We start from the raw sequence: 26,473 nt of genomic DNA, 5'->3' as shown, positions 1-26,473 counted from the left end.
TTAATTAAAATGATCAGGGAAGCAAACGATGAGATGAAGGAGCAAATGCAGGCATTGAATGATGAGATGAACAAGAAAATGCAGGCATTGAATGATCACACCGATCGACGGTTGAAAGAGCAAATACAGGAAGCAAAAGATCATTTCAATAAAGAGTTAGAGATATTGAAAAAAAACCAGAAATCCTTGAAATGAAGGAAACAATAAACCAAATTAAGAACTCCTTAGAAAGCATAACCAATAGGATAGAACACCTAGAAGACAGATCCTCAGATATTGAAGACAAAATATTTAACCTTGAAAACAAAGTTGACCAAAGAGAAGATGGTAAGAAATCATGAACAGAATCTCCAAGAACTAAGGGATATCATGAAAAGGCCAAATTTGAAAATTATTGGGATTGAGGAAGTCTTAGAGAAACAAACGAAAGGAATGAACAATCTATTCAAAGAAATAATATCAGAAAATTTCCCAAATCTAAAAAATGAAATGGAAAATCAAGTTCAAGAGGCTTATAGGACTCGAAATACACAAAATTACAACAGACCCACACCAAGGCACAATATAATGAAAATACCTAACATACAAAATAAAGACAGAATTTTAAAGGCCATGAGAGAAATGAAAAAAATTACATTCAGGGGGAAACCAATACGGATATTAGCAAATTTTTAAATCCAGATGCTAAAAGCTAGAAGGGCCTGGAACAACATTTTTCAAGCTCTGAAAGAAAATGGATGCCAACCAAGAATCTTATACCCAGCAAAACTTACCTTCAAATTTGACGATGAAATAAAATCATTCCATGATAAACAAAAACCAAAAGAATTTACAAAAAGAAAGCCAGCATTAGAGAACATTCTCAGCAAAATATTCCATGAGGAAGAGATAAAAAATAAAGAAGAAAATCAGCAAAGGGAGGAATTATCCTAAAGGAACTGTCAAATAAAGGAGGAACCAAGTTGTGTCAAATAAATAAATAAATAAAAGTTTAAACATGAACCAAATGATCAGGAATACAAATCATATCTCAATAATAACCCTGAATGTTAATCACCTTAATTCATCAATCAAAAGACATATACTGGCAGATGGATTAAAAAGAAAGATCCAACAATAGCTGCCTGCAAGGGACTCAACTCATAGAAAGAGATGCCCACAGACTAAAAGTGAAAGGATGGGGAAAAACATACCATGAACATGGAATCAGCCAAAAAGCTGGAGTATCCATCCTCATTTCAGATAATGTGCTCTTCAAGCCAAAGTTAGTCAGAAGGGATAAAGAAGGACATTTCACACTGCTTAAGGGAAGCATAAATCAGCAAGATATAACAATCATAAATATCTATGCCCCAAACAGTGGCTCATCCATGTATGTCAAACAAATCCTTCTCAATTTAGGAAACCAAATAGACCATAACACAATAACACTAGGTGATTTTAACATGCCTCTCTCACCACTGGACAGATCTTCCAAACAAAAATTGAACAAAGAAAACACAGATCTCAATAACACATTCAATAATTTAGACTTAACAGACATTTATAAAATATACCATCCAACCAAGAGCGAATACACTTTCTTTTCAGCAGCAAATGGATCCTTCTCTAAAATAGACCATATATTATGCACAAAGCTAATGTTAGCAAATACAAGAAAATAGAGACACTACCTTGTATTCTATCAGATCATAATGGATTGAAGTTAGAAATAAATGAAAGAGTAAAAAACAGAAACTACTCCAACACCTGGAGATTAAACAATATGCTACTATATGATGAATGGATAAGAGAAGATATTAGGAAGGAAATTAAAAAATTCTTAGAGGTAAATGAGAACAAAGAAATATCATATCAAAATCTCTGGGACACTATGAAAGCAGTACTTAGTGGAAATTTATTTCATTGAGTGCATTTAATAAAAGAAGTAAAACTCAACAAATAAATGACCTAACACTACACCTCAAAAGCCTAGAAAAAGAAGAACAGACCAATACCAAAAGTAGTAGAAGACAGGAAATAGTTAAACTCAGGGCTGAAATCAATGAAATTGAAACAAAAGAAACAATCCAAAAAATTCACAAAATAAATAGTTGTTTCTTCAAAAAAAAATCAAAATTGATAAACCTTTAGCCACACTAACAAAGGGAAGATGAGAGAAATCCCAAATCACTAAAATTTGGAATGAACAAGGAAATATCACAACAGACACGACTGAAATACAAAACATAATTAGAAGCTATTTTGAAAATCTATACTCCAAGAAAATAGAAAATTTCGAAGACATCAACATGTTTCTAGAGACATATGAATTGCCTAAACTGAACGAGGAGGACATACACAATTTAAATAGACCAATTTCAAGTCATGAAATAGAAGAAGACATCAAAATCCTACCAACAAAAAAAAGTCCAGGACAAGATGTGTTCTCAGCCGACTTCTACAAAACCTTTAAAGAAGAGTACATTCCAATGCTTCTCAACGTATTCCATAAATTAGAAGAGGAGGAAACCCTCCCAAACTCATTCTATGAAGCCAATATTACCATGATACCTAAACCAGACCAACACAGCGAGGAAAGAAAATTTCAGACCAATATCCTTAATGAACATCCACCCAAAAATTCTAAACAGAATTTTAGCAAATTGCATACAAAAACATATTAAAAAGATAGTGCACCATGATTAAGTGGGTTTCATCCCAGGGATGCAAGGTTGGTTCAACATCAGGAAATCAATAAATGTAATTCACCATATCAACAGACTTAAAGTCAAGAATAACATGATTATTTCAATAGATGCAGAAAAAACATTTAATAAAATACATCAACCCTTCATGCTCAAAGCACTAGAAAAAATAGGGATAGTGGGAACATTCCTTAACATTGTAAAGACCATCTATGCTAAGCACATGGCTACTATCATTTTAAATGTTGAAAAACTGAAACCATTCCCCCTAAAAACTGGAACAAGGCAGGGATGCGCTCTTTCACCACTTCTTTTCAATATTGTCCTTGAAACTCAAGCCAAAGCAATAAGACAGACCAAAGAAATTAAAGGGATACGAATAGGAAAAGAAGAACTCAAAGTATCCCTATTTGCTGAAGACATGATTATATTCTTAGAGGAACCAGGAAATTCCACCAGAAAACTTTTAGATCTCATAAGTGAACTCAGTAAAGTAATGGGATATAAGATCAATGAACATAAATCTAATGGATTTTTATATATAAGTGATGAATCTTCAGAAAGAGAAATTAGGAAAACTACCCCATTCACAGTAGCATCAAAAAAAAAAATACTTGGGAATCAATCTCACAAAAGAGGTGAAAGACTTCTACAATGAGAACTACAGAACCCTAAAGAAAGAAATTAAAGAAAACCTTACGAGATGGAAAGATCTCCCATGTTATTGGATAGGAAGAATTAATGTAGTCAAAATGGCCATACTACCAAAAGTGCTATACAGATTCAATGCAATTCCAATTAAAATCCCAATGATGTACCTTACAGAAATAGAGCAAGAAATTATGAAATTCATCTGGAAGAATAAAAAACCCAGAATAGCTAAAGCAATCCTTGGCAGAAAGAGTGAAGCAGGGGTATCACAATACCAGATCTTCAACTCTACTACAAAGCAATAGGAACAAAAACGGCATGGTGTGTGCACCAAAATAGAAAGGTGGATCAATGTTACAGAATAGAGGACACGGACACAAACCCAAATAAATACAATTTTTTCATACTAGACAAAGGGGTCAAAAATATGCTTTGGAGAAAAGATAGCCTCTTCAACAAATGGTGCTGGGAGAATTGAAAATCCATATGTAACAGAAAGAAACTAAACCCATATCTCTCATCATGCATGAACTTAAACGCAAAATGGTTTCAGTCCCTCAGAATCAGACCAGAGACCTTGCATCTTATAGAAGAAAAAGTAGGTCCAGAGCTTCAACATTCCGGCTTAGGACCAGACTTCCTCAACAGGACTCCCATAGCACAAGAAATAAAACCCAGAATCAATAACTGGGATAGATTCAAACTAAAAAGCTTTCTCTCAGCAAAGGAAACTATCAGCAATGCAAAGAAAGAGCTTACAGAGTGGGAGAAAATCTTTGCCAATCATACTTCAGATAGAGCACTAATCTCCAGAATCTATAAAGAACTCAAAAAACTCTACACCAAGAATGCAAATAATCCAATCGATAAATGGGCTAAGGAAATGAATAGACACTTCACAGACAAAGATCTACAAGCAATCAACAAACATATGGAAAAATGTTCAACATCTCTAGTAATAAGAGAAATGGAAATCAAAACCACCGTACGATTCCATTTCACCCCAATTAGAATGGCGATTATCAAGAATACAAGCAGCAACAGGTGTTGGCAAGGATGTGTTGAGAAAGGTACACTCATACATTGCTGGTGGGCCTACAAATTAGTGCAGCCACTCTGGAAAGCAGTGTGGAGACTCCTTAGAAAACTTGGAATGGAACCACCATTTGACTCAGCTATCCCACTCCTTGGCCTATACCCAAAGGACTTAAAATCAGCATATTACAGAGATACAGTCACATCAATGATCATAGCTTCTTAGTTCACAATAGCCAGATTGTGGAACCAAGCTAGATGTCCATCAATTGATGAATGGATAAAGAAACTGTGGTATGTATATATACACAATGGAATATTACTCAGCTATGAAGAATGATAAAATCATGGCATTTGCAGGCAAATGGATGAAATTGGAGAATATCATGCTAAGTGAGATAAGCCAATCTCAGAAAACCAAAGGACAAATGATATCGCTATGATAAGTGGATGATGACACATAATGGGGGGTGGGAGGGGTTAGTGTTAGGGTTAGAGTTAGGTTTAGGGAGGGTGGTATAAATGGAAGAAGGAAGGACTGTATGGAGGGAAAACAGGGGTGCAAGGGGTGGGGGGGAAGGGAAAAAATAACAGAATGAATCAAACATTATCCTCTGTAAATTTATGATTACACAAATGGTATGCCTTTATGTCATGTACAAGCAGAGAAAGATCATGTATCCCATTTTTTACAATAAAAATTAGACTAAGTTACAGTCTATGTGTATAGAACATGTCAAAATTGACTCTACTGTTGTGTACAACCGAAAAGAAAAAATGAAAACAATAAACAAACCAAAAAATAAAAGAATACAAGCAACAATAGGTGTTGGTGCGGATGTGGGGAGAAAGATACACTCATACGTTGCTGGTGGGCCTGCAAATTAGTGCAGCCACTTTGGAAAGCAGTGTGGAGGCTCCTTAGAAAATTTTGAATGGAACCACCATTTGACCCAGCTATCCCACTCTTTGACCTATACCCAAAGGACCTAAAATCCGCATATTACAGATACAGTCACATCAATGTTCATAGCTGCTCAATTCACAATAGCCAGATTGTAAAACCAACGTAGATGTCCTCCATTTGATGAATGGATAAAGAAACTGTGATGTATATATACAATGGAATATTACTCAGCCATAAAGAATGATAAAATTACGGCATTTGCAGGCAAATGGATGAAATTGGAGAATGTCATACTAAGTGAGATAAGTCAATCTCAAAAAACCAAAGGATGAATGATATCACTAATAAGTGGATGAAGACACATAATGGGGGGTGTGAGGGGTTAGTGGTAGGGTTAGAGTTAGTGTTAGGGAGGGGGCAAGAATGGAGGAAGTAAAGACTGCATAGAGGGAAAAGAGGGGAGGGAGGGGTTGGGGGAAGGGAAAAAATAACAGAATGAATCAAACAACATTACTCTATGTAAATTTATGATTACACAAATGTTATGCCTTTATGCCATGTACAGAGAAACAACATGTATCCCATTTGTTTATAATAAAAAAAGAAAAGAAAAAGAAAAAAAATAAATAAAAAAATAAAAAAAAACTTTTGTGAAAGACCCAAATATATTATCATATAAATTAAGTAGAAATAAGTCTATTTTTTTATACTGCTAAGAGAAATCCACCCAAAGTAATCAATGTATATACTTTTTTATATCAAAGAATAATAAAACAACAAAGGATTTGTCATTTTTTTCAGGAGAGCAACAGGCAATTCATAGCTTTATAGATTAACATGTAAATTTTAGCTAGTGTGTTACCATAAACTAGCTAAAATTTTGTCAGTTTTACATTTCAAACAATGTTAAATACATAATTTCTTTGAGCCCTATTTCTCTCCTTAATCAGTTTCATAAATGATAAAAATCAACTTCCCTCTAATTAAATTTAAGTAGGATAAAATGTTTTAGGTTTAAGATATAAAATTATTTCATTTATTCATAAAATATCAAAACAAGCAAGTATCTGTAGGAAATCAAGAAAATAAATTTCCTTCTAAGTAATTATATAAATATGATTAAAATAAAGCAATTATGCTTATAATTAGTAATAATAGTAGACAAATCTAAGGAAAGAAACAATAAAATTAGCATGGAGAGATCTGAGAATTTAAACATTCTTTCCTTAGCCCTATGAAAAATTCCAATGTGAAAAAATTACTTTCATGTAATTTATTACTATATTAAGTGATCCCTTAAATAACTTAGGATACAGTCATATGTAGTTACTTGTAAACTACATTAATATTTTTATTATCCAATTTTTTCACACCCAAAATATACTAAAGATATACGATAAGATATGGCAAGGTAACCCACTACACTCCTCTTTTTCTACTGATGTCCACTAAAAACCCTACAGAAAACAGAAAGCAGCTACCTGATGACTGTGAAAACTAAACAAGAGTCAGGAATTAAAGAAAGGGGTAAAAATTTGGGGAAACAACATCAAATGGGTGAAGTTTCCTGTTTCATTGTTTTTTTCTTCTTTTTCTCTCAAACTTCTGTCCCAGGGTGGAAACCTGCATGGAGCTCTTTCTTAAGAGCTCTGAGATAAAGACAGTCAAAGAAACCAGGAAGATGGAACCTTGTGATCTGGATTGTGGGGAGAATATTGGAGAAGAAATCTCAAAGCATCCTCTCACTTTGGTGTACATAAAGATGTAAAAATTGTGTTCATTTCTGAGTTTTCCAGACACAGGACAAACAAAGCACAGCAGGGAAAAGGCTTGAAGAATTGAAGTAAGATTTTAAACAGTTACCGAGTCTCAAACTATCCTCTAAGAGGCATATGCACAAGAGAATTATGAATAAAAACTACAAAGGTTCTGAAAACCAAATTGAAATGAGAACCACAGATTATAGAAGGTCAGAAAGAGTTAAGGCCTTAATGTCACTAGGCTGAATAAATTGCTTTAAATAAACAATATTCTCCAGAGAATTCTAAAAGTCACAGAATCTATACAATATGTTTCAAATACAATCCAAATGTCACTGGACATGCAAAGACCCGAGAAATGTAGTGAAATTTCAAGAAAAAATACAATAAACACATGCCAATCCTGAGATGACCCAGATGCTGGATTTTTAAGTATGTTCTATGACGTAAATGTAAATGTGAAAGTAAATGTAAAGACAGAAATTGTTATGAGAAAAAAAATAAAGAAATAATTGGCAGTTTTAGAACTTCAAAATGTCACAAAAAAAATAATCACTAAATGGGCTCGATTTAGTCAGGTATTTCACTGCTGTGATCAAAAGACCTGAGAAGAACAATTTTAGAGCCAAAATGTATTTGGGGCTCATGGATTCAGAGGTCTCAGTCCATAGTTGGCTGACTCCTTTGCTCTGGGACTGAGGTGAGGCAGAACAACATGGTGGAAAGGCGTGGCAGAGGAAAGCCTCTCAGCACATGATACCAAGAAGTTAAGAAAGAACAAACACAACTACGGCTACCTCCTACCTGTCTATAGTTACCACCTAGTTAAAAACTATCAATGGATTAATATGCTGATTAAGTCAATGCTTTTGTAACTCAATGATTTCACCTCTAAACTTTCTTACACTGTCTCAGACATGAGTTTTTAGGAGATATCTCATATTTAAACCATAACAGTGTTCAATAGCAACATGGAGATGAAAAAAGAAAACAGTGAACTAAAAGACATATTAAAAGAAATTATCCAATACAAAGAACACAAAAGAAAAAAATGAGGAAAAGTGAGCATAGCCTCAGAAATCTTCTGGCTAACAGTAAAAGGACTAACATATGAGTCTGGAGACACAGAGAAGACAAGTGCCGGGGTCCAGCCCTAGCAGGAGTCCATGGGTTCCACACCGGTAAACGGGACATGGGGAGACAGTGTCAGCGATGGATGGAGAATGAAAGACACAGACTCTAGTTCTGGTGCAATCAATCCCACTTTATTCTGGGGAAGGCTGGGTTTATATACATTTTTTTTCAGGCTATAATGGCAATCTTGTGGTTAATATTAAAGAAGTTTCCAAAGCATAGGCAGAAAACAACAACCTTACAGATCATCCTTACCTAATCACAATTGTTTTAAGAATATCTAACTATGTTGATGAGCTAATACAATGTTTATTTCCTTAATATCTAAACTCTATGTGGCCTAAGACTATTCTTATTATTCTCGTGGTTAAAGTGAGAGACAAGTAATCTCATGTGACCATTTCTATTAGGTCCCTCTGGTTAATATCTAAATTGCTGAGTTAAAGGTTACAGGAGGGCAGCGGTCCCAATGGTTATTGTGTGCCAACATTTATTATAGGAGTGACATATTCTTTGTAGGAAGGAAGGAATGTTATGAAACCTTATTCTTATACCTCACCACCACACATGAACAAAACCATCATTAAAATTTAACCAGCCTGTTGGAGACAAAGGCAGATCTACAACTATTTTCTCCAGAGGCTTTCAGGGACTCATTGTACGGTTGCAAAAATATTTTTAATTTTGTTAGTGGTAAAGACCCAATGTTTTTCAGATTGTAGGTAACATTTTCTGGAATTTTTGTTGTATTCCCCTCATCCCCTTAAGCAATCCGTTCAGACTAAAATGAGTAATATATTATCAGAAAAACACTATGCTTTGGAGCAAAACATCCGGCAATTCCTTTTAGGATGAGCCTTTGCAATCATCCTCCAGAGGATCTTTGTCAAGCACTGGATGGAATTCCAGATGCCCCCGCAGCTCCCCCTTTCTTATTTTGTAAAGTGAAGAGGCCTTCTTGAATTTTTATTTTCTTGACTAGTCTGAGGATTACTTGGAGGATGACTGGAAGACAAAGAATTAAAATTAAAATACATACTCCAATCAAGCCATATTGTAATATTGTATTTAGGAATGTACTATTAAATATAGTTGTTTTTATATTATGAAACATATGGGAGGCCAAATTATCTGCTGGAACAACCAAGAGATGAGCCTGACTCAACATTCTTATTTGTAGTTGTAAAGCATTGATATCTGGTGCTATATTAATATTATTCCAAACTCCTCTAAGGTGAGTTTAAACTTGTTGCCAATTAGTATTATTATCAACCTTTAAAGGAGTAATACAAATCCATTTATAATTAGCATGACATCTAGTGGTCATTCTAGTTTGAATATTTTGAATCTCATTTCCCATAAAAAGAATAGCTTCTTCAAGAGCATTAATTTTTGTTTCTAATTTTTTTATCAATTTGTTCTTGTGCCACTAAAGCCACAGAAACATTATGAGATAAATCATTTACATGTGAAGCGGTATGAATTTCCTGTACAAGCACTGTGGTCAAGAGAGCTAAGGAATTGATTATACTGATTAAAGCTGTTATTCCTAGGATCAAGGCTGCAACAAATCTTTTTAGTCTTAAAAGTTCATTAACTGTTTTTAAAATTTCAACACCTGGATCATCATACCAAGATTCTGTAAGATTGACTGGCAATATAACATAATTAGGCTGATATACAATTAAAAACACCTTTACATCTTTAGACATGGTTGAATTAATACAATTAGTAAGAACACAATCATGACAATAAATGTTATAAGCTTCCTTATTTTTAGTGATATTGAAATTATTTATGGTAGACATAAGAATAGCATGAGGAGCATTTATACAAGCACGTACTGCAAAGTCATTAGGTTTACTTAACTTAGGTCTTTGCAGTAATACTACATTAGTAGCTGCTAATAGTTTATACAAGTCAGGAGAATAAGAGAATTTACCATTTATAAGGTCACTCCGATAGATGGGTGTTACCCATCCAGGAGTAAACCATCTATGAATAGGCTCATTGGTATGAAAAGGGTTAAAATTAAAATGTACTGTTTTATTTCATCTTATCTTTAACCAAAGTTTATAATCAAAATCAGGAGAAGACACAGAATAATCTATAATAGTAGTAGCAGAGCCTTGTGGCTTACACTGAAATGCAGTATGATGAAAACCACATCCAAACCATTTTGGAAAATCTGTTTCTAAATTGAGTAGATTCCAAGAGCTGTCTTTACGACTGTTAAAGTCATCACATGGCTTAAAAGGAGGCGGTAAAGCCACTGAAATATTTGTATCATTATAATTAGCATATCCAAGGGAGGTTATCTCTAGGGACCATATATCTCTTTCATTGTCTTCTTCTCCTGGAGAATCAGTAATGTAAGTCCTATAACTTAAAGGGAGACATCCCAATGGCACATGTAGATTTTCTGTACTAAAGCACATTGGTGTCTCTTCTGTAATTCCATGAAATGTAATTGTAAATGCTATTTTATGTGGTATTAAAGAATCTGAAATCCCTCCAAGTAGTTGAGGCTCATTAGTAAATACTTTAATATTAGATCTGCTCCAAGTAGTTGGATGCAGTAAGGGAGGATTTGGAAAATAGGTCCAGTAAGCTTTCCCTTCATTATCATAAGCATGAATAGGCAGTACCTGAGTCAAAATGAGAGCAATCAAAGCAAAAAACAAAGCCTCTGGGGTTCTAGGTTTGAGCTGTTCACCAGGTGTTCAGCAGCAGCAGTCAGGCGTTTCACTTTTCCCCAAGTCGGCAGGTCTGAGTTGTGAGTTGCGGATGATTGTGCAAGATGCAACTTTTTCATCTTAAATACTAGTCCGTTTTCATCCATCTGATTGGGTTGGTAAGGGATCCAATACTTTTTGTTCTTCCTCCTTCGAATAGAGCTCATTGTAGTGACGTATTAATCTGTCTGGAATCCACAAAGGTGTTTCTGCATCCTGTGGAAATAAACAGGCATAGCCTCGACCGGAGGTTAGCAAGACATCAGGTCCTCTCCATTTACCAGATAATAAATTTTTCCATTTTACTAAACTTTGTTTTGACCTTTTACTTTCCCAATGTCTCATCATTGTAGTATTTCCCTCCTTGTCACTATTTAAATGATTTAAAACAAATAAAGCACATTGTAAAATATGATGTGGGGAAGAGTATTTAAGCTCTCCCTCTTTTAGCTTATTTATTTGTATTTTTAATCTTTGATGGCTCATTTCTACTATTGCTTGTCCTTGTGGGTTATAAGGAATTTCTGTAGAATGAGAAATATTAAACCTGGAACAGAAATCTTTAAATGGTTTTGATGTATAAGCAGGAGCATTATTGCTTTTTAATTTTTTAGGCATTCCTAAAACAGAAAAACAAAGGAATAAATGTTGAATCACATCCTTGTAGGCTTCCGCAGTTCTGGCTGAGGCCACAATAACATGAGAAAAGGTATCAACTGTAACATGAACATAAGACAATTTTCCAAATTCTGATATATGAGTTACATCCATTTGCCATAAGACATTAAGTAAAAGTCCTCGAGCATTAACTCCCATCTGTGGAGAAGGAATAAATTTAAGACAAACATGACAATTTTTAACAATAGTTCTAGCTTCTTCTCTAGAAATATGAAATTGTTTTTTTAAGGCAGATGAATTTTGATGATGATTTTTATGTGATATAATAGCTTCTTCTATAGCTGTTAAAATAAAATTTTTAGTTAAGTGATCAGCATGGGTATTCCCCTGAGCAAGGGGACCAGATAATCCAGATTGTCCCCGAATATGACCTATAAAGAAATGTGAAGTTCTGTTATGAATTAGATATTGAAGTTCTTGTAACCTATGTATAATTTTAGAGGAAAAGGAGAGTGTTGCTGTTTCTATGGTTGGAAACAGTTTAACAATGTAGAGTGAATCTGTGTACAAGTTAAAGGGTTGAGCAACAGTCTTGAAAGCATAGATGACTGCTTCTAATTCAGTTCTTTGTGCAGAAGTTTCTTGTGTCCATTGAACTGTGGGTTGAGAATTAATTATTGTAACTGCTTTTCCATTTGATGACCCATCCATAAATATTAACATAGCATTGTTAATTGGAGTTGAGGAGCACCATTTAGGAAATATTATTTCTGTTTGAAGTAAAAAATGTAATAAAGGATTATTGGGCAAGTGGAAAGAAATTTTCCTGTTAAATTTAAAAATGCAATAGCCCATTGATCATCAATTTGTAATAATTTGTTAAATTGTTCTCTTGTGTAAGGAATAATTATTTCAAGCATTTCACAAGCAAACAATTCTTTACTTCTAAATCTGGCCTTTAATACCAAAGAAGCTACCATAGTAGGATAAGACATAATATTTTCTTTCCTGATACTGGTAAGTGTATCCAGTCAAGTGGATCATTTTGCCATAAACAACCTGTTGGAGTATGTTTCATTTTTAGCATAATAAAAACCCAAGGCAAGTTATAATTAACTTGTTGTAAGTAATGTTTTTGAATTGCAGTTTCATCAACTTGCAAGGCTTCTTCTCCTTCTTTAGTTAATACTCTACTTGAGTTAGGATCTGAATCACCCTTTAGTATTTCAATCAAAGGTTTTAAATCATTAGTTGAGTGTTTTAAATAAGGTCTAATCCAATTTATATCTTCCAATAATTTTTGAAAATCATTTAACGTTAATAGTTTGTCTTTTCAAATTTGTAACTTTTGAGAGTTGACACAATCTGTTTTTGTAGTTCTTCCTAGATAATTATAAGGAGGTTCCTGTTGAATTTTTTCAGCAGCCACTATCAGACCCCACCTCTGTAAATCTTTAATTAAATCCTGTAATATTATTTGTAACAAATGGCTTTGAGAATGTGCAATCAATATATCATCCATATAGTGAATCATATAGCAGTCTGGATACTTTTATCTACAATTAATTAAAGCTTGATCTACAAATTTTTGACATAATGTAGGACTATTTTTCATTCCTTGAGGTAATAATTTCCATTGAAATCTTTGATAAAGGCCTTTGTAAGTTAGGCGATGGTAAGCTAAAAGCAGAACACTATCTAGTTTAGCTAAAGGGATAGTAAAGAAGCAATCCTGTAAATCAATGACTATAATATGATAGCCTTTAGGCACAGCCACAGGAGAAGGACATTCTCCACTAGCTACAGAGTATAAGGGGAAGTAGGTCCTAAATCTTTTACAGCTGCTTTTAGTTCTTTTAACATTTTAAAAGAGAGAGAGAGGCTCCCAATGAGGCTCTCCTCCCTCATCTATAGCCCATACTATAGGGCAACAAATACTAACATCTCCCTGTTTTTGTGCCTCACTAACAGCACCTAGAAATCCTACCTCTTGGACTTTCCTTTTTATTTTATCTGGGGGTTTAGGAAGGGCCGGAACAACAGGAGCCACCAAAGGTGGATCCTCATTATGATATCTGAAATTGGCTTCCTCCAAGTCCTCCTCATCAGATGGGGAGAGCTGATCAGGTAGACCTTTCTCCTTTTTACCATCTTCCTCATCATCTGATTCACTTTCACTTTCACTCGGAGTTTCCTCTGTATATTTTTTAACAGAGGCTGTCAGCAAAGTCTCCTTTTCTGACATTTCATCTGGTGATCTTACCCTTTTACTTAGCTGCTCACTTTCATGTCTAGGGTCTAAACAGTCCCTAAAAAGATTCCACAATGCAAAAGCATCTGCAGGGATTCTTTCATTGCCATATAATCTATGATGTGTATGCATAGCATCACCTACCTTTTTCCAGGTTTTAACATCTAAGGTTCCCTGTTCAGGAAACCAAGAGGCACATTCTTGCACAAAATGAAAAAATATTTTTAATTGAGCTGTTTCTACATGAGTTTCTCTTTTAGTTAATAAGTGCTTAGCAATATCAATAAATAATGCTCTTTCTTTGCTTTCACTACCTCCCATGGTAGCTGTTCTTTCTATCCCTGCCTACCCTTTCTCGGCCTTCTCTACCGAGGGGTCCGTGGCACCCCAGGCAGGATCCTAGCTGTCTTGAAAAAGAAAGAAATTAATATAAATAAATGGGGGGTTTACCAGAGGGCCCCACGTTGGGCGCCACTTGCCGGGGTCCAGCCCTAGCAGGAGTCCATGGGTTCCACACCGGTAAACGGGGCGTGGGGAGACAGTGTCAGCGATGGATGGAGAATGAAAGACACAGACTCTAGTTCTGGTGCAATCAATCCCACTTTATTCTGGGGAAGGCTGGGTTTATATACATTTTTTTCAGGCTATAATGGCAATCTTGTGGTTAATATTAAAGAAGTTTCCAAAGCATAGGCAGAAAACAACAACCTTACAGATCATCCTTACCTAATCACAATTGTTTTAAGAATATCTAACTACGTTGATGAGCTAATACAATGTTTATTTCCTTAATATCTAAACTCTATGTGGCCTAAGACTATTCTTATTATTCTCACGGTTAAAGTGATAGACAAGTAATCTCATGTGACCATTTCTATTAGGTCCCTCTGGTTAATATCTAAATTGCTGAGTTAAGGGTTACAGGAGGGCAGCAGTCCCAATGGTTATTGTGTGCCAACATTTATTATAGGGGTGACATATTCTTTGTAGGAAGGAAGGAATGTTATGAAACCTTATTCTTATACCTCACAACCACACATGAACAAAACCATCGTTAAAATTTAGCCAGCCTGTTGGAGACAAAGGCAGATCTACAACTATTTTCTCCAGAGGCTTTCAGGGACTCATTGTACGGTTGCAAAAATATTTTTAATTTTGTTAGTGGTAAAGACCCAATGTTTTTCAGATTGTAGGTAACATTTTCTGGAATTTTTGTTGTATTCCCCTCATCCCCTTAAGCAATCCGTTCAGACTGAAATGAGTAATATATTATCAGAAAAACACCATGCTTTGGAGCAAAACATCTGGCAATTCCTTTTAGGATGAGCCTTTGCAATCATCCTCCAGAGGATCTTTGTCAAGCACTGGATGGAATTCCAGATGCCCCCGCAGAGAAGAGAATTGAGGCATAAAAAATTTGAAGAAATAGTTGCTGCAAATTTCCCAAATGTGGCAAAGACATAAATTTACAAATTCAAGAAAAATAATAAACCACAAATTGGATGAAGTCAAAGAAAAGAATGCCAAGTTAACATCATAAATGAGTTGCTACTAAAAATCACAAGTTAAAGAAAAAGCTTAAAATGAACCTATTTACAGAATATTCTGAAAAATGCAGAACTAGGGACAGGAAATAGACCCATGGTTTTTAAAGGCTAAGGATGGGAAAAGAAATATTTGTAAAATAATATAATAAAATTTTCTGAATGCTGGAATTACATTTTATCTTGAGGATGGTGGCAATTACAAAATTAAAAGCATTTTTCAAAACTAATATAAATGTACAACAATGAATTTTACTCTATGTAAATGACTTCTTTAAGAGATAAGCTATATGACACCAAGAGACATTATAGTACATATAAATATTAAGCAAGAATAAATTACACTAACTATAGTTATTATAATAGTTATCAAATTGTACTAACTATATAAAATTCTTTCCAACAGTATCTGAACAAAATATCATTGTTAGAAAACAATCAGGCAAATCTAGGATGCAATATATTCCTCAACACTGCTGACCTAGTGTCCAAATAAAAGTTCCATGAACAATAAAAATAGTAATGGTTATCTACTCTAGATTCAAAGAAGTCTAAGATAATGGATAGAGTTTCTGTAGGTCCTTGATTAGAAAACAACAACAAAACAAAACATAAAAAGTATTAAAAGACATGTTGGAGAACAAATGGGAAAGTGAATGTGGAGTATATATTATTTTTTTCAATTAGCATTAATTTTCTGATATATAATACTATACAGAATGTACTTATTCTTAAGAGACACATGTCTAAGGATTTAGGGATGCTATGTATTGATTTTTGCAAGCTAGTTTCAAATAGTTCAGAAAATAAGGTGTGTGTGAATCTGTGTGGGTGTGTGTGTGAGGAAAGGAGGGAGAAGGTTAAATAAGCAAATGTGACAAAATGCTAATTATTACATAAACTAAGAAAAAAAGAAATTATATTTCTCTAAAAATTATGACTTTATAAGTACCTCCTTTAGAATTTGAAATTTTGTAAGAACCTCTTCTTCAACACCTTTAATTTTATTTAAGGCATTTTCATGTCTGAAAAGCAGTTGTTCCAACTAAAAAACATTCTTGCTTTTTAAGTTCTTCAGCAGAATTGTGTTATGCTGCAGTTTAACGCTGTATCAAAATACCAGATATGAATAATTTTTAAAAAGAACATTCACAAAATTCACAAAATCTGCAAATTACATTTTTATCCACTGACACTGGTTTAACCAAGTGATTTTTGAAAATGCATTGGTATGTAAAATAGTGATTATAGTAGTTCCTGCACATGGTCCATTATTTTACCTATATCCTCCACTCCCTTACTTTGTTGTTCTTCTATCAACAAGGGCTGAAAGACTCCAGGCCTGGGTTAACACACTTACCATCTTCCCTGTCCTGAGGATAACACAGATTAAAAACCATCACAGAATAATCACACACCATGTAAAGTGATATATTTTGAGTTCATGGTCTCAATTCTCTATTAAGTTATCAATGCTATTCAGAAAACTTGCTACATTTTCATGGTCATCTCTTTATTATGTTCTCCATTTGTCTATTTCAAACCATTTTACTCTTTCCTAATTTTAAACACAATACCTTGGAACATCGTCTGTGGATGGCCTGGTAAGTTCATAGGGAAGACCACAGAAAGGAACATCAGTTTCATGCCCTTCTCTTCTGAACACAGATAGGTTCAAGATCTCATTGCCTTAAGTCCCTTTGTGAAGACTGCTCTGATTATCTCTAAACATTTTCAATCTCTCTTTTCACATCTGAAATAAAATATTTTGCTCCTTCCCATATTACCTCCCCAACCAAATCTCCAAAAACATTGTCTACATTTGCTGAACCTTCTTTACCTCCAAGTCATTCCTCAATTCATTTTTAATCTGGCTTCAGCCCACACTTCCCTACTAAAATGACTTACTTGTTATGAACTTTATAGAAAACTTCTCAGTTCATATTTTACTTAATCTCTCAGCAGCATGTTATATAACTATCTCTTTCCTTCAAATTAAAATACTTCAATGTTTTGCATGATATCATGTTCTCCTGGTATTCTACCACCTTCTCTGGTCTCCACCATGCTGTAACTACTATGGTTGCTCAGGATTTGTGATTAAGTTATTTTTCTTCTCATTCTTCACACTCTCTGCTTGATTATATCCATTCAATGGCTAAAATTACCATATATTCCCAACCTGCAACTGTTCAGTTGATTGTCTCAAGTGCCAAACTCAAGTCTAAACAGCCCATTTAACATCTCTACCTGTATACTTTCAGGTAGCACAAAATAAGCATGTCCAAATCTGAATTCAGCTAGACATCACAGAAATATATAAAGTAAAACCACAATAAGACCCAGAAAAATAAAGGATGTGTTTCTCAAAAACAGAAAAATAACTGATGGAAAAGATGTGGGGAAAATGGAAGTCTAGTGGAAATGTAAAACAGTCTGCCAGTTCCTCAAAAAATTTAAACACAGTTATTCTAAGACTTAACCATTCCACTGTATGTATACACCCAAAAGAAATGGAGTACATGTCCACACAAAACTTAAACAAGAACATTCATAGCAGCATTCATGATAGCCAAATAGTGGAGAAATCTCAAATGTCCAGAAATTAATGAGTAAAATAAAAATGTGATATATCTATATAATGGAATATTACTTAGCAATAAAAAGCATGTGCTAGGCAGGCACAAGGGAGCATACATGTAATTATAGCTACTCAGGAAGCTGGACCAGAAGGATTGTAAATTCAAAGTCAACCTGGCAACTTTGCAAGTACTTGCCTTGAACTAAAAATAAACAAGTTGGGAATGTAGCTCAGTGATGTAACTCCTCTGGGTTCAATCCCCCAGTACTAAAAGGAAAAGAATCAAAAGCATGGGTTTATACATGCTATAACATGAATGAACTTTAAAATTAGCATGCTAAGAAGTCAGTTGTTTTAAAAGATCACATATTATATGATTCCAGTATTATGAACAGTTCAGAATGGACAAACATGTAGAAACAGAAAGTAGATTAGTGGTTGCCTAGGGCTGAAGGGATTTTGGAGAACATGAAGAATAACCTCTAATGTGTTGGGGTTTCTTTTTGGGATAATGAAATATTCTAATATTGGTTACGGTGACAATAGTACAACTCTGTGAATATAATAAAAATAATTTAACTATATACTAAAAATTAATTTTTAAGTTATGAGTTAAAAAGGAATAAACTAATCTCTTCTTCCTCCAGTTTTCTGTATAAGCAAAAAGCAGCATGATTTATCCAACTGTCCAAAAACTAAACTTTCATTTTGCCCTGATAAAACTTCTAGCATATCTCCTACATCCAAACAATCTCTAAGTCCTATTTAACCCACCTTTTAAGTATCTCTGGAATCCAACCCCTTCTCTGTATCCTTGAGGTCCCCAGCCTAATACAAGACACTTCAGACTATTAACATTATTTCACACCAACTTCTCTAACCTCTCACACTGGTGACAACATTAAACACTAACACATTTGGATGCTGACTGTCCCCCAAAGGCCCATGTTTTAAAGTCATGGTCCACAGAAATACACTAAGTAGAAGGTTGTGGAATCTTTATAAGCTAGGTCTTAAAGAAAGATCTTTAGGTCACTGGGTATGTGCCACTGAAGGGGATAGTGGGACCCTGATGCCTCTGACCTTTGATCCCTAGCCATGAGGTGAGCAGTGTTTTTTTACCCCATGTTCCTTCCATATGCACTGCCTTGCTACCCACCCAAAGCAATGGAGCCAATCAATCATGAACTGAAATTTCTAAAACTATGAGCCAAAATAAACTTTTTCCCTTTATAAGTTGATTATCTCTGGTATTTTGTAACAGTGATAGAACACTAACACATAGATGACTCCCAAATTAGATAATCACCCACTATCTACTTTCTAATAGCCAGGTTAATATGTTTTACTACCAAACCTGACTCATTTCAAACAGAAATATTGCTCTTCTTCCTGAAATGCATTCTTTCTCCACAATGCACAAACCAGAAACATGAGAATCAACTTACTTTAGTCTTCCTATACTTCATTGAATTCATCATGCCAAGTCCAGAATATTTTACCTCTACAATAATCTTTATTCTATACCTCTGATACCACCCCAGTCCAAGTCATCCTTATTTCTTACCTGGGATCCTGCAGTAGAATGCTCTCTGGTCTCCCAATTTATACCCCTGTCCCCCTCTAAGACATTTATGTAAACACAAATTAAATTTTGCAACTTTCATGTTTTAAAAATCTTCAGAGCTACCTACTACATTTTCTTTGAATAAATATGTTAACTTACCATGCCTCAGGAACTTCTCATACTGGAATTTCTCAGTGTAGAATCTAAATCTTTCACTGGGCTAACCTCTACTCATTTTACAGTATTTAACTTAAATGTTAATTTTTCAGAAAAATCTTACCTCAATCTCCTCCAATTTCAATCAAAATCTCTCCCATCAGGTATTTACAGTATATATCTTTTATTCCTTCATTTAAGTTTATAAAATTATAATTATATAATTACTTATGATTTCTTCTAATAAGCTACATGTAGCAAAAGGCATATATATTTTACTCAACACAAATGTATATTAATAGGTACTCCAGTATTTACTGAATACATTAAATCAATAGTGTAACAAAAACGTATATGCTTCGAGGCCACCAATTCCACTACAAAGCATCTCTGAGTCTGTTGAATAGATAACAAGCTGACAAAATTTATAGCCAAGAAATTATCACTGAAATTAAATGGTGACAGACATGATCAAGAACTACTGCAGGGATGTGGCCCCTTAAATATCTGGATGAATATGGGGAGATGACAACTAGTGGGCAACAGAACAAGACTGGAATGGTGACAACATGAGGAAAAATACTGTCAAGTTAGAAGACTTGAATGAGTTTTAATAATGGCTGTTCAGAGAAATCCAGGTACCCTCTCTAAAGGTGCCTGTTTGGTGCCTATTCTACTATGGCATAAAAATTGGATCATGTACATATTCCTACTAAACTTTTGTCAAAAAACTCTTTTAATAGTAAAAGCAAAAAAAGTACATGCTTAATAACAACTCTTACCCCTACAAAGCAAATTTTGAAGTCAGTCTAAAGATTAAAGAAATCAGATTAATCCCTTGTACTTTACTTTTAAAAAAGTATTTTTCCTTATTGTTTACTATAGATGATCTATCCTTGCAACCTTGTTTCTTTTTTATTCTATAGAATATTATCAAAAGTATTTCTACTGTCACTTCTTTGATTAAAATAAACCTATAAAACAGTTAGCCTCAATTTTCACTATTTTATTTCCCATACAGGAAGCTAAATTCACAATATGACAATCACTCTTTTCCAAACAACACTCATCTCTTAATTCCTTGTACCTGGATAGACCTTTCCATTGTTCTCTTCTCTAAATTCTACCTCTAGGTCAAGGACCAGATTTTGTCTTTCTCTATTTTTTTTCCTAGTAATTGAGGTTAAGAAAAACTTTTTTTCTGAAATGCTACATTATTACAACATGAATTATTTTAATAAAATGAATTATTAGTTTTTAAATTTTTTTCAGTGTTTCAAGTGTATATAATGTTTCCAATGAAAAGAATAGCAAACAGAAAGTATTACATGTGTTTCTTTCTGTACTCCTAGTGGAAATGTGATAAATATATAAATTATACCCTTTAGAAACAAACACCAAAGAAAAGATAAACTGCAAGAAGTTTCAAATATACATTTTAGTTAGAGTTGACAAGGAAACTTCTTACTATGTAATACTTAAAACAATGAATCTCGAATACCTAGTTCAAAAAGCACACTTTACCTGTAGATTTGTTTCTGAATAATTGGATGGGAAGAGGATAAACATAGAATGTGGGATAATCTGAAGCCTAATACACATGCCCACAGAAAAAAAATCACTACTAACAATATTTGTCTTTCATTCTCTATATTTTCAAACTCAACAATTCCTACAAGTTGTGTTTGTTCCCTTCTGAACTTGCCTTAACCCAATTATCTATATTAATTAAATTTTTATTCAAATTTTGCAAATACTTAGTGCCTAGAATATAAATATTTCTGAATTCTCAAATCAGTATTTAGATCTTACCTGCAGTTTCAGATGTATTTGAAATAACTCATCATATACCTGATTTATCTGATGTGGAAGTAAAGTCTGCTTGTTTGACACTTTGGATTTTGGACAACTGGCACTTTTCAAAGAAGAGTCAGTGACATTGTAACATTCAGTCTGAGGTCTTGATGAGACCTTATTTGTTGGCAGGTCAAATGCAAAGTAAACAAAATTTTAATTATAAACTTTATTATAGCTCCAAATAGTTTGAGTAACCTTCAAGAAAAATTATTTTAAGTATAAAATTACAGTATTGTGAAAAATTGCAGAAAAGAAAGAATGTTATAGCAAATACAGTAAAATGTTAATATTTAGAAAATTTGGGTTAAAAGTATACAGGAATCCTTCATGCAATTTTTCTCTAAGTATGAAATTATTTCAGATTTAATTATTTTAAAATGCATGAGAACACTATGTATTAACTGCCTAGAATATGAAATGGAATATCACTTCAGAAGCTTAACACACCCTTCTCAGTAACCAACTAACAAGAAGTCCAAATACAATGTTAATTATTGCCTTATTTTTCTTTTCAATTTCTATCACTTATATCTAAAAAGTCCTTATTTATGAGGCAGTAAAAATCTCTACATTAAGAATTATAAAATGCTTAAGAAACTGAAGACACTAGAAAATAAAGATGAAAGAACATCCCACGTTCATATACTAGGAGAATTAACATTGTTAAAATGGCCAAACTATCAAAAGGCAATCTACAAATTCAATGCAATTCCCATCAAAATACCAATGACATTCTTCACAGAAATAGGGAAAAAATCCTGAAATTCAGAAGAAAGCATAAAAGATCCAAAGTTGCCAAAGCAATCCTGAGGAAAAATTATAGAGCAAGGCTAGAGGCAGCATGGTTCCTGATTTCAAATATGCTAGAATGCATTTAAATGGTAACAAAAATATCATGGTATTGACACAAAAAAGAAATACAAAAAACAATGGAATTAGAGGACTCAGAAATAAACTCATGCCTCTATATTTATCTGGTTCTTGCAAAGTAGCCAAAAACACATTGGAAAGAAGATAGCCTCTTCAACAAGTGGTACTGGGAAAATTGGATATTCAAATGTAGACAATTGAAACTAGACCCCTATGTCTCACCCTGTACATGAATCAACTCAAAAAATAAATCCTAATAATTCAGGAAATGGTAGCAAGAATTGAAAAATGGGATTACACCAAATTTTAAACCTTCCACACAGCAAAAGAAAGAAGAGAGTTAAGAGAGATCCTACAGAATGGCAGAAAGTATTTGCCAACTATTCATCTGAAAGAAGATAAACATCCAGAATTATAAACACAAAAAAGTTATCAACAAAAGAGCAAGTAATCCAACCAATATGGGCAAAGAGCCTGCACAGACACTTCTCAAAAGCAAGTATAAATGGTCAATAAATATGTGAAAAAGTGCTCAACATCTTTGGCCATCAGGGAAATACAAATCAAAACTACACTGAGATTCCACTCTGCCTAGTCAAAAAACAGCTAGTCAAGAAACCAAAAATAACAAATGCTGACAAGGATGTGAAAAAGAAACACTTGCACATTGTTGGTGTGAATGTCAATTAGTACAGCCATTATAGAAAACAGTAGGCAGGTTCCTCAAAAATTTAAAAACAGAATTACCATATGATGCAACTATATAACATTCCTAGCTATATTTCTGGAGGAAATGAAGTCAGCATACAAAAAAGATACTTGCATACCTATTTTTATTGCAGCATTACTAACAATAACCAACTTAAGGAATCATCCTAGGTGCTGTTAATAGATGGATAGGTAAAGAAAATATGACATATATACATATGGAATATTATTCAGTCATAAAAAAGAAACAAACATGTCATTTGCAGGAAAGCAGATGGTACTGGAGTTTCTCTTGTTAAGTGAAATAAGCCAAACTCAGAAAGACAAGTGTCACATGTTTTCCCTCATCCATGGAAACTGTTAGGAAAGAAAGATAAAATGAAAGTAGAGAAGGTATTTTAGGGAAGGAGAAGAAAAACAGTGAAAGAAAAGAGTAAGAGAAAGTAGTTGGGAGGGTGCACACAATTAAAACATGATACATTAATTTATAAAATTAATCAGTTAATATTTGTAACAAAATTTGTCCAAAGTAAAAGAAATATTAAAGCAATTTTGACACATACCCCCCACACAGTTGTTGTTTGTTTTTCCCAATTTCAACTATATGTCTATAATGATTTCTATAACATCCTTCTTTAAATAGTAATAAGTTCTCTAAAATCTACCCATGATGATTTCAGAATAATGGGCTCAAAAACTTTCACTACTTTATCCTATTTAATAAATACATGAAAAATTTCTCCCAAAGAGAGGTATTTGAGCTGCTTTGGCTATACAGATGCTACACAGTCATGCATCTGATACACAAGTTCAAGAGATTTTCTGGGGCATGTGATTGTAGTAAACATATACTATGCTATATGCACAGGTTCAACTTTACTGTTGATTCCATTTTATTCCAAAGTGGTTACATTAATTTACTCCCAAATGCAGTGGATAAGTAAGTTGCTTTTAGTTCACGTCCCTGCCAACACTATAGCATCAGAATTCATTTTCTTCTAATAATTAGAGCATAAAATGCTCTCTAAGCAGTGATTTTAAATTGCTTTAGCTTGAAGGAGTCCAGCATCTTAGACAGACCCTGAATTAATTTTTAAGAAAGAAAAGTTTCACGTCATTCAGTTCAGTAAATACACTAAAAGTAAGACCAATTCAGTGTTTTGCTTGCCTCTCCAAGTTCCCACCTCACCAATTTCTTGTCTGAGCACTCCTTACATTTTTGGTCAACTTTCATATACATTTAGATTTTAAAATAGTTTAATCTATGTTTTTAGTGGGAAGACCCAACCCCAAGTTGAAAGAATCTTTATTGTCTTCAAACACTGAGATCCATATGTCAAAGGAAATGAAGGAGAAGGGAGAAAGGGGAAAATGAGTATTTATTGTGTACAGACAACATATTTGAAAGAAAAAAAAAGAGAGAATCAACAACAGAGCTGGAATCCTTACAGACAAAAGCCAAAAGGATTCATCACTGGTTGCCTCTTTGCATGAAATCCTGACAAACCTATGAAAGGAAGACAGGTACACAGAGAGATGCTACTAGTTCAGTGTCGAGGAAGCCATACTATAAATAATCTGTACTGTCCTTTCAAAATTTTAGGGTTAGGAAAAAACTACCACAATCATTTACTGACTTTCTAACAAACACTGACATGAAAAAGAATTGAAGGCATCATGGAAGTATTGTTATTAACTTATCTTGAGAAGTTTTGAAAGCACAGGCATACAACTGGAAAATAATGAAGTTCACTTTTCTCTTCTCTAGTTTATAACAAGCACAGTAACCATCTCATGGTTTAAAAATTTCAGAACATAGAAATACCCAGAAAACAGAAATACTCCTAAGGACCAGTGTTATTATTAAAAGGCAAATTTTATGTGTGCCAAAAAAAATTACTATTTAAAATTTTTTGTAGTTGTAGATGCATAAAATGCTTTTATTTTATTTTTATGTGGTGCTAAGGAGTGAACCCAGTGCCTCACACATGATAGGCAAGCATTCTGTCATTGAGCCCCAGCCCCAGCCCCAAAATTCCTATTTAAAATGAAAAATACATACACACACATATATATACATATATATGTATATATATATATATGTTACATTTTTCCATTTTTTAAAAGACTGGTTATTTTGGAGGGACTAACTATGATCATTCTCAATCACTTCTTCTATTTCCCAATTTTTCAAGTCATGAAAAAAAATCCAGTTCATCATCTAGGCTTTAAAAAAAATCTATAACAGAAACCTGGAAGTTTATTATAGTATTTCAAAAGAATAAAATTTATTTTTTAAATATTAGGAGCATAACAAGTGAGAAAAAAATGTGAAACACAAACATTTTTTAAATGCAATAAATAAACATGTAAAAGACAAAAAAGTAAAAATGAACCATTATTGATTTTGATGACCCACTAAGCATCCTTAAACCTTTTCTAGTCATTACATAAGCCTGATTAGAAATGACATATATCTGTAGAGTGCTCTAGAACTGCCAAATTCTTTCTGCTAATCCCCAGTAATTCAGTGAGAGAGATACAGCACATACTATTATCTATATTAGGTAAAGAAATAAAGTTCACCCTGATGAAACTGAACTCTTGAGAAATTAAGTAACTGACAGTGACATGACTAGTAAAGACTGAAATGGAACTAGAATCCCAGGTTTCTCTTAAAAGATCATATTAGACTAGAAATTTCTAGAGCAGCACTGTTCAAAAGAAATTCAAGACACATAGGTCATTTAAAAATTTCTGGATGAACACTAAAAATAAAGAAAAAGGTAAACTTTAACAATATATTCTATTTAATTTGGCATAACTGCAATGTTACCACTTTGACATAAATCAATATAAAAATTATTAAGAAGACATTTTACTTTCTTTTATCCATGCTAAGTCTTTCAAAACCAATGTGTATTTTAGACTTACAGAATCTCAATTCAGACCAGCCACATTTCAAGTTCTCAATAGCTACATGTGGTCTGTAGCCACTGTGCTGGACAGGGTACTTCTTAGATAGATTGTAGACAGGAACTGTGAAAAAGTCCAATGGTGTGAAAACCTTCATAATCCAAAACCTTCAAATTAGAACTTGGAATTATACCCATGTCACTTATATAAACATAAAATGACTAAAATATCATAATTTCTAGGAAGGAATAATTATTAAATTATTTTCCACTTTTCTTATTCTACGTTCAGTCTACCTCATGTACTGGTCTTGAATTGATTATTGTGTGAATGACAAATTAAAGAGTACTATCAATAATGAAAACAGTTAATATATGAGTATTTTACTATGTATCCAGCAATGTTCAAAGTGCTTTACATGAATCAACTCATTTAAGGAGAAAAAGAGGCAATTTATTTAAAATATTCAACCTCCCAAATATGGTTATGTTAATAA

The 26,473-nt window shown here is 33.6% G+C and overlaps 1 pseudogene; it reads right to left on the bottom strand.

Annotated features, from left to right (window-relative positions):
- The window catches only part of LOC124973745 (coiled-coil domain-containing protein 138-like), a 75,360-nt pseudogene that overhangs the window by 42,992 nt on the left and 5,895 nt on the right, over positions 1–26,473 (bottom strand).

Source organism: Sciurus carolinensis, unplaced genomic scaffold (genome assembly GCF_902686445.1).
Source record: "Sciurus carolinensis unplaced genomic scaffold, mSciCar1.2, whole genome shotgun sequence".
Taxonomy (NCBI): Eukaryota; Metazoa; Chordata; class Mammalia; order Rodentia; family Sciuridae; genus Sciurus; species Sciurus carolinensis.
This window is presented reverse-complemented; position numbering and strand designations above follow the sequence as displayed.